The 9,463-nt window shown below is 33.4% G+C and overlaps 1 long non-coding RNA gene across 1 annotated transcript; it reads right to left on the bottom strand.

Annotated features, from left to right (window-relative positions):
- Positions 1 to 6,363: 6,363 nt before the first annotated feature.
- LOC132734848 (uncharacterized) lies at positions 6,364 to 7,510 on the bottom strand. Its single transcript, XR_009626376.1, has 2 exons — positions 7,029 to 7,510; positions 6,364 to 6,591 (listed from the first exon to the last, which is right to left on the bottom strand). It is a non-coding gene; the product is annotated as an uncharacterized LOC132734848 (long non-coding RNA).
- Positions 7,511 to 9,463: the final 1,953 nt, after the last annotated feature.

Raw genomic sequence — 9,463 nt, 5'->3', positions numbered from 1 at the left:
TGTTGAGGTGAACATTTGAGCCAAAGTTGAAGAAAATCTTTCAATTAGTGTAGGACTTACAGAGCGGACACGACATACTGTCTAATATTTGATTGTGTTTGATATTTGACCTTCAATTGTGACCTTGACTTCGAGCTGACACATGGGCAACATGGGTTCTGCACATCCTCTTGTTGAGGTGAACATTTGAGCCAAGTTTGAAGAAAATCCTTCAATTGGTATAGGATCTATAGAGCAGACACGAAAATGGAGACGGACGGACGGACGCCACAAAGCGAATCCATTATAGCCCCCCCCCCCCCACATTTTGTGGGTATAAATATCTAAGCTCTAGGCCTTTTGGGTCTTTACAAGAAGATTTTTTAACTTTATTCTTATAATTCCTTTTGGTTGCCATGGCAACCAGATTTCTGCATGGAATGAAATTCTTTGAACAACTTTGAAAGCCCTTCACCCAAGGATCAATCCTGCCAAGTTTGGTTGAAATTGGACTAGTGGTTTTTCAAAAGCAGATTTTTTAAGTTCACTATATAATCTATAGAACACATGCACAAACACACACACAAACACACACACAGGTGAATTGTATATGCCACCGCATCACAGATGCTGCGGTGGCATAAATATACGGTTATAGCAAACACGTTATAAGGAATTATGGCTTAAAAGGAACTCATTTCTTAGTTCCAATTTAGTTAAAAGTACAGAAAATTACACTTTTATAACGAATTCCAAAATATCGGCTATCCATGAATAGATACCGCATTTTCAACTTTCGTTTTCATTGGCACGGATATTTTTAGCATGAGTTCTTGTCATCAAGTTAAACAGTTATTTCTTTTATTCTATTCTTTCTTTTCTCGAGTAAAATAATAATGATCATTTATAATTGGTTTTCAACATAATCACGCATGATATTCCTTGCTAATCCATTGAAAACTACAAAGTATGCTGGATTGAAATGAAAAGAAATCTAAAGCTTTCATAAGTAAAAGTCACCCTTGATTTTGATTATAATAGAAGATATTCAATATAAAAGGAAGGGAAAAAATCGAAAATCTTGTTTATTCTTATTAAGCATGGAAAGAAAATGAAAAGCACTGAGATTATAAGGAACAAAATATGATATTTGATGAGAAATTGAGAAAGGGTGAAATAGCAAAGGATTTTTAATTCCAAAAAGTATGAGCAATAAATGACTAATTTTTCTTAAACAAATGCTCTTCAAAATGGTGGATGATGGTAAACAATCAGTTTGTTATGCGTAAATCTGTTCTCTATAAAAAGTCCTGATACAAGGAACAAATTTGCTATATGCGTACAAGGAACTCTGGATATAAGGACAGATTTTAAATGTCCTAATGAGTTTGTTATAAGCAGAGTTTACTGTATATAATATATATAACACACGCACAGGTTAATCACTATATGCCACCGCATCATAGATGCTGCGGTGGCGTAAAAAAGTACATGTGTGTAATTTATAGAAAAATGGATTTATTTTAGTGTGTTGTATGAAAATAATGAAAATAAATTATCAAATGTGTGGTGTTAAAACTTGAATATTCTCTACATATTCATGAAATAGTCCTATTAAAAGATAGAAAGACATACAAGAATATATATAGTTCATACTTACTCTCCTAATGTACCACCTGTTTATGCTTCAAATATTTGAAAAGGGGGAGTGCATTATTTCCATTTACTTCTATTTTACTAAATAATTCAAATCCATCACTGTAACCATGGACAAATTCTTTTATCTTTGGTTCTGGCCATGGTTCCTATACAAAATAGAAATAAGAATACAGTGAACACGGTTCAAACGAAAAAATGGTTATAACAAAAGGAAATTAATTCCCCGACTTTAACCCTTCTTTATTTATATGCCTCCTTACATGCTTAGAACAAATTTGGATACAGCTAAAAAACGGTTATAACGTAAGGATTTTGAGGTCCCGTGATACATATTTTAACGTAAATCAGCATGGTTATAGTCAAATCAAGTTTTGACAGTATAACAAAGAGAAGACAAGTGATTGCCTACAGGTGTTAATTATAACATCTCTATTGATCATGCGTTGAAAAGAGGGCTTGATATGTTTTCACACGTTTTCTCGTGACAAGTTTAAAAAAATGTTAAAAAGGCCTTATAATAATTCGATTGTTAAAAGTATAAACATTCCCATGAAATGTGACTTGAGCTGATTTATTTCTAGACCTATGTGTATAACAGTTTTTATCATGATAATATTTGATTAAAATGGATAGAGGTTTAAAACGAAAAGCTATTACTTTGGAGACAAAATTTGAAATTTTAAGTAAAGTTCAAAAAGGTTTAAAGAAAAAGAATATCGCTGAAAATTTTTGAATACCTCCTAGCACTTTATCGACAATTATAAAAAATGAGAAAGAAATCCGTGAGTCATACCTTTAGGAAAAACTAACTTTAATTTAACATCGTAAATTAATGATGTTGATATACTAGCCAGTTCGTATTGACGTAATTTTGTTTTTTTGTATTACCATATATTGATCGAGATTATCACCATCATTGATTAAAATCATATCATTATTTATTTTTTTTTATTATCTACTTTATACATTTTTAATAAAGCAATTTTCTTAAAGATTATTGGATCTTCTTCTATAGCGAAAAATACGTTATATTCAAGTACTTATAACAAAATTTCATTGTATGGATACAACGAATTTCGGATATAACGAAGTAATTTGTTAGGTCCCGAGAAATACGTTATAAGCATGTTTCACTGACAGGGGTGTCAACAAGTCTAAATTGAAAATCCTGAAAAAGTCGGGGGTTTGGGGGCCACAGGTCCCCATTGGGGTCAAGAGGCAAAGCCCCAGTGGGCGGTCTAGGGGGGTGGGGGGGGGTTGCAAAGTCCCCCAGGAAAAATTGAATTTCAGCATTTTAAGATGCACTAGAAACAATTTCCCCAGACACTTCACCAATATTTTTTAAATGTATTTGTCATAATTTTTGCCATTTTCACTCTGACCAAGTCACATCATTTTTTTCCTTTTATCGAAAGTGTTGCATTTAATCAAGAGTTATAAAAGTTGAGTGTAAACAATAAAAGATAAAACAACTTTTAAAACAAGCACATAACTTTAAAACAACCTCAAAAAGACAATTTGAGAATTTCGATCTTTAGTTGTAATAAGTAGACGCTTGCAAGAATTGCGCCTGGTGATTTTGATCACGATGCTAAAACCTATACCAGTACCGGTCGCACTTATACTGTTTTTCGTCGATTTCTTTTTCATGATACTCATGTTAACTACAGTATTGTCCCGTCAATAACTTAACTGAGGTTTTTTTTTTTTAAAACAACTGAACCTTACCCACCCCCCCCCCCCCCCCTTCGAATTTTTTTCATCGAATTTGCACTTATCTCAGAAATGACTTTTTGGTGGAAAAACTGGAATTCCGGGTTAATCCGGACTTTTGACACCCCTGTATTGATAATGAAATGTTTTATTTTTACAAAAGCAAATCTTTTCATGTTACGAAAAAAAGTACAATAGTAAAGAAAATAACTTTTAACAAGGCAGTCTGAAGGACAGCTAAACCCCCTTCCGCAGTGAACCTTTTACAGCCACGACCTTGATGTTATGCCATGCATATCATAAGCACAAAGTCTCATGATGGTGATTATTTGTGCCATGTTATTTGAAATCCTCCATAAAGTGAACTAGAACTCCGCGAGTCGGATGTGTCGCCTTGTGAACAATATAGTTTAGGAGAAATGGCCACGACAAAAATGAAATTTGAAAATCAACAAAGGGCAATAACTCAAAAAATAAGAAATGCAGAGAAGCAGTCTCTGTGCACTGCACTTCTTATCTATAAGATCTATCATCCTATTAAGTTTCAAATCTAAAGCTTTTGTAATTTATGAGAAATGGCCTGGACAAAAATAAAGTACTAAAATTAACAAAGGACAATAACTCAAATAAGAAGAAATGCAGAGTCCCCGTTCTTGTGCACTGCACTTCTTCTTAATGAGATCTATCATCCTATGAAGTTTCAAGTCCATAGCTTTTATACTTTAGGAGAAATGGCCCGGACAAAAATAAAGTACGAAAATTAACAAAGGGCAATAACTCAAAAAATAAGAAATGCAGAGTACCAGTTCTTGTGCACTGCACTTCTTCTTAATGAGATCTATCATCCTTTGAAGTTTCATGTCCATAGCTTTTATACTTTAGGAGAAATGGCCTGGACAAAAATAAAGTATTAAAAATTAACAAAGGGCAATAACTCAAAGAATAAGAAATGCAGAGTACCATTTCTTGTGCACTGCACTTCTTCTTAATGAGATCTATCATCCTATGAAGTTTCAAGTCCATAGCTTTTATACTTTAGGAGAAATGGCCCGGACAAAAATAAAGTATGAAAATTAACAAAGGGCAATAACTCAAAAAATAAGAAATGCAGAGTACCTGTTCTTGTGCACTGCACTTCTTCTTAATGAGATCTATCATCCTATGAAGTTTCAAGTCCATAGATTTCATACTTAAGGAGAAATGGCCCGGACAAAAATAAAGTATGAAAATTAACAAAGGGCAATAACTCAAACAAGAGCTGTCACAGGAGACAGCCAAGCTCGACTATAAAATACTGGACGCAGTAAGGAGGACAAAACTATGAAAGAAAAATCAATTATGTATAATTATGTATTAAGTTATAGTAAAAAAAATTACATTTGTTAACATAAATTCCAAGATCAAGGGAAATAATTCTAGAAAAAGTCATGCTAGAGTTATGAACCTTGTCACACAACATGTGTGTTATGATAAGAAATATATATTTGAAGTTTGAAGTAGATACCTTAAAAAGTAAAGAAGTTATAATATTTCTTAAAGAAAATCCTAAGTTCAAAGAGAGATAAATCTGTAAATATTGATTCAAGAGTTATGAACATTGTCACATAAAATGTAATTGATGATAAGGAATAAGTATTTGAAGTTTGGTTTATACAGAATTTATTTTAGTTCGATTGTGTAGGAAGCTATAAGCTTATAGACACACTTTCGAATCCGTTCCTGGAACCAACCAGTACTGAGCAATAAGTGTAAAGTTTCTTGCTCAAGGAAACAATGACTTGCCCCTGACGGGGTTTGAACCCATGCGGCTAGCTATCATTATATTACTAGTCCGACACGTTAACCACTCGGCCATGCCGCCACTAAATATTTGAAGTTTGAGGTAGATACCTTTAAAACTAAAAAAGTTATAGTAAAAAATAACAGTTTTCTAGTAAAAAAATCTAAGTTTATGGGGAGATAATTCTTGCAATATTTGTGCTAGAGTTATGGACCTTGTCACATAAGATATTGATGATGATAAGGTACATATATTTGAAGTATGAAGTCGATCTCTTTAGAAATAAATAAGTTACAGTAAAAAATAATATTTTTTAAGGAAAATTCAAGGGGAGATAAATCTGAAAATATTGGAGCTAGAGTTATGAACCTTGTCACATAAGATGGGGATGATGATAAGGTACATATATTTGAAGTATGAGGGTGATCCCTTAATAAATAAAGAAGTAACAGTAAAAAATAGTATTTTTTAAGGAAAATTCTAAGTTCAAGGGGAGATAAATCTGAAAATATTGGTGCTAGAGTTATGACCCTTGTCACATAAGATGGGGATGATGATAAGGTACATATATTTGAAGTATGAGGGTGATCCCTTAAGAAATAAATAAGTTACAGTAAAAAATAGTATTTTTTAAGGAAAATTCTAAGTTCAAGGGGAGATAAATCTGAAAATATTGGTGCTAGAGTTATGAACCTTGTCACATAAGATGGGGATGATGATAAGGTACATATATTTGAAGTATGAGGGTGATCCCTTAAGAAATAAATAAGTTACAGTAAAAAATAGTATTTTTTAAGGAAAATTCTAAGTTCAAGGGAATATAAATCTGAAAATATTGGTGCTAGAGTTATGAACCTTGTCACATAAGATGTGGTTGATGATAAGGAACATATATTTGAAGTTTCAAGTTGATACCTTAAGAAATGACAAAGTTATAGTGAAAAATATTTTACTGCACCAAAACTTTAATCTGAAATCTGGACGCGGACGCCGGGGCGAGTAGGATAGCTCTCCATATACTTCGTATAGTCGACAGGGCTAGCACTGGCAGATTTTTTCTTTGAGCCAATTTTTTGCGGCAAAAATTGCGTGCCTATATTTTATTTTCAAGAAGGCAATGGTACAGTCAAATAACCAGAATTCAGTTGTCAGACTAATTTATAGCATTAGTTCATATATGGAACACCTTAAAAAGGCATGAGATATTTAGAGAAAAAAAAACATAAACTACATGTATATCCAACTTTATTTTGGTAGCTACATTTTAATCACTTTAAAACTGATCATAAAAGCTTGCAGCTCAGTAGCTATAAGAATAACATTTTCCAGGCTAATTTGGTCAGCAATGTTTTCATAAAATCTAAGTTAGTGGCATGACAGTGACATCAGAACCACATTTCAATGTGCTGCTTCAGCTTGCTTGGTTAATGCCAAAGATTTGGTTTGAGGACTACCTGTATCTGAAATTATAAAAACAGAAACATTTGAGAGTAAGAAGAATAATTACATGTATTAATGAAGAAAAATATTGAAAAGGTCTAAACTAAACATAATTCAGGAAAAAAAGCCAAATATTCATTATAAGAGTAAAGTAATTAGCATAAGTTTCCTAAAAATATGTTGTATGCTGCTTGAATTTTCCATAAACATTTCACAGCCATGTATGCCATTTGTAAATGAATGCTCCAGATAGAGGTTATGTACAAAGTAAGGTCAATTTTTTTTTCAGGAATACTAATTGTCAAATATACTCTTTTCTTGTCAATTTATTGCTTTTTTGGAGCCATTATTAGGTCAGATTTAATTTGCAATTTTAAAAAAAACTTCTATTCTATAACTCATAATTCCTTTGATCTTTTTTATCAACAACAATAAAATTATATGATTGCAAACTTACCGTAAAGTCGTCCATTTCATACCAAGCTGTTGATATGATTGGCGATAATCTTAAGATGCCGCTAGTTATTGTTTTTCAATATCGAATTAAGACCAATTATCCAGTGCACATTCAACAATTCACACCAATTAGTGTCACTATTTATCAGCTGATAAACATGTAAACATACCATGAGGTAAGTGTATTAGACTGTGTTACTGTTTATAACGATATTCTATTTGGAAGGGAAGTAACAAATATAGTCCAGTCAATGACCCCACAAAAAGCAGACTGTGTCGCAGTGTTTTATGATTAGAAGCGGTAAAGCGGAGTTGTAAATGGGAAACCAAATGTGTACTTTTCCATTCTTAAAATAGCAAATGCTAAATTTAGACTGGATATTCAAAGTCATACTTTTCGTAAGTTGGAGCCAATCATGATTTTCTTGAGCCAATTTAATAATTTTGGAGCCAATTTGCTCATTGGCTCCTGCCAGCGCGAGCCCTGGTCGAGCTAAAAATAAGAAGTGCAGAGTACCCGTTCTTGTGCACTGCACTTCGGGTCATTACAAGAAGCATGCATACCAAGTTTGAAGTTAATCCAACTAATAATGACTGACTTGTGCTCCGGACAAGTTTTAGGGGACGCCGACAACGACGCCACAGACAAAAGTAACCCCTATATGTCGCCTTTTTCAAGGCGACACAAAAAAAGTTATGGAGAACATATAAACCTTGACATTGGGGTAGCAACCTGGATGTTGAACTTTGCAGATTGTGTGTCATGGTGACGATCATTTTAAAACCTTTGAATTGTCAATAAGTTAAAGTCAGTGAACATGAAAATAGATGTTTTTTTACATTAGACCTTTTGAGCATGACCTGACCTTCAGAGTTGTGACTTGATTATTTATGCTCTGCCAATGGTGTCATAATGGGTGATCATTTCTGCCAAGTTATCTTAACAAGAGGGCCATGATGGCCCTAAAATCCCTCACCTGTATATAGGCTCCTGGGCAAAGGCCAATTTTAAAGCAGGGGCTTTATTCGAACAAAATTTGGTAGACAAATTAAGATGTTTCTTGATAATAAATATCTAAAAACTCTTTGGGGGTTTTTATAAGAAGATTTTTTTAAGTTTTTATTATAATTTATACATATAGGGAAAAAACAATTACCCCCCCCACCCCCTCGGAGGGGCCAATTTTAACCCCAGGGCTTTATTTTAACAAACTTGGTAAACACTCACTGGAAGATATTTTCATGCTTAGTATCTAAACTCTAGCTCTTTTGGGTTTTTTAAAAGAAGATTTTTTAAGTTTTTACTATACACATACACTACAGCCTCATTATAACCCTCATGTTGGGGTCCAATGTCTTAACACTGCGTTCTAACGAGGCTCTCATTAGAACGCTCATTGTGAAATTACCGCATTACCCCACCCACCGTCTATATATATAACGCTGACGATTTTTACTTACTTTTCAATGAATATCTACATTATGTTTTTCTAAAACAATTCAATGATGTAAACATTTATTATATTCACAAATAATACTAATTATATTTAAAAGAAACAAAAAACTTTCGAAAGAAAAACATAAATCATGAATGTCGTGTAAACAGTTAGCCATTACTGTAATGGCATTTGATTAACTAGGGGACACAACTAAAGCTGGACTGTAAATTACAGTGTAATTAACAGTCCAGGTTTAGTTGTGTCCCCTTGTTAATCAAACGACATTTACTTCCTGTCTCGGCCGTTCTATTTACAGTGCAGGATTTTAAATTGATTTTGGGCTTGTGTGGGTTATTTAATTCAGCGAGGTTTACATGTCACAGATATGTGTGTGAATTTTAGTTTATTTATACACACCAACGGTTGCCCTTGTCACAGTTATGATGTAAATTTGAGATTTTGGAAACAATTTGATGCCTGACTGATGGACAGGTAAAACAACAAAAGAGCGGATAAACACAAACCTGGGCATGTTTTTCACACCTTTGGGGATCATAAATGTCCTAATTACAATTGTTTATTGTACTTGACTGTCAAATTGAACAAGCGTATTAGCGCGCTATAAATCTAGATCTACTTAATTTTTTTTTTTTTTTTTTTTTTTTTTTTGGGAGCCAAGGTCTATGGGCGCTATACTGAGATAAGCGATATAACGGAGAGCGATATATCGAGGCTACAGTGTAGAAGGAAAATGAATGACCCCTGGGGCGGGGCCAATTTTAACCCAAGGGCCCTTATTTGAACAAACTTGGTAGACACCCATTAGAAGATGTTTCATGCTAACTATCTTAGCTCTAGCTCTTTGGGGTTTTTAAAAGATTTTTTAAGTTTTTACTATATACATAAAGGGAAAAACAATGACCCCTGAGGCGCGGCCAATTTTTACCAGCGGGCTTTTATTTGAACAAACTTGGTAGACACTCACTAGATGATGTAT

This window comes from Ruditapes philippinarum, unplaced genomic scaffold (genome assembly GCF_026571515.1).
Source record: "Ruditapes philippinarum isolate M1 unplaced genomic scaffold, ASM2657151v2 ctg20610_1_1_1_1, whole genome shotgun sequence".
NCBI lineage: Eukaryota > Metazoa > Mollusca > Bivalvia > Venerida > Veneridae > Ruditapes > Ruditapes philippinarum.
Note: the sequence above shows the minus strand (reverse complement) of the source record. Positions and strands in the feature narration are given on the sequence as shown.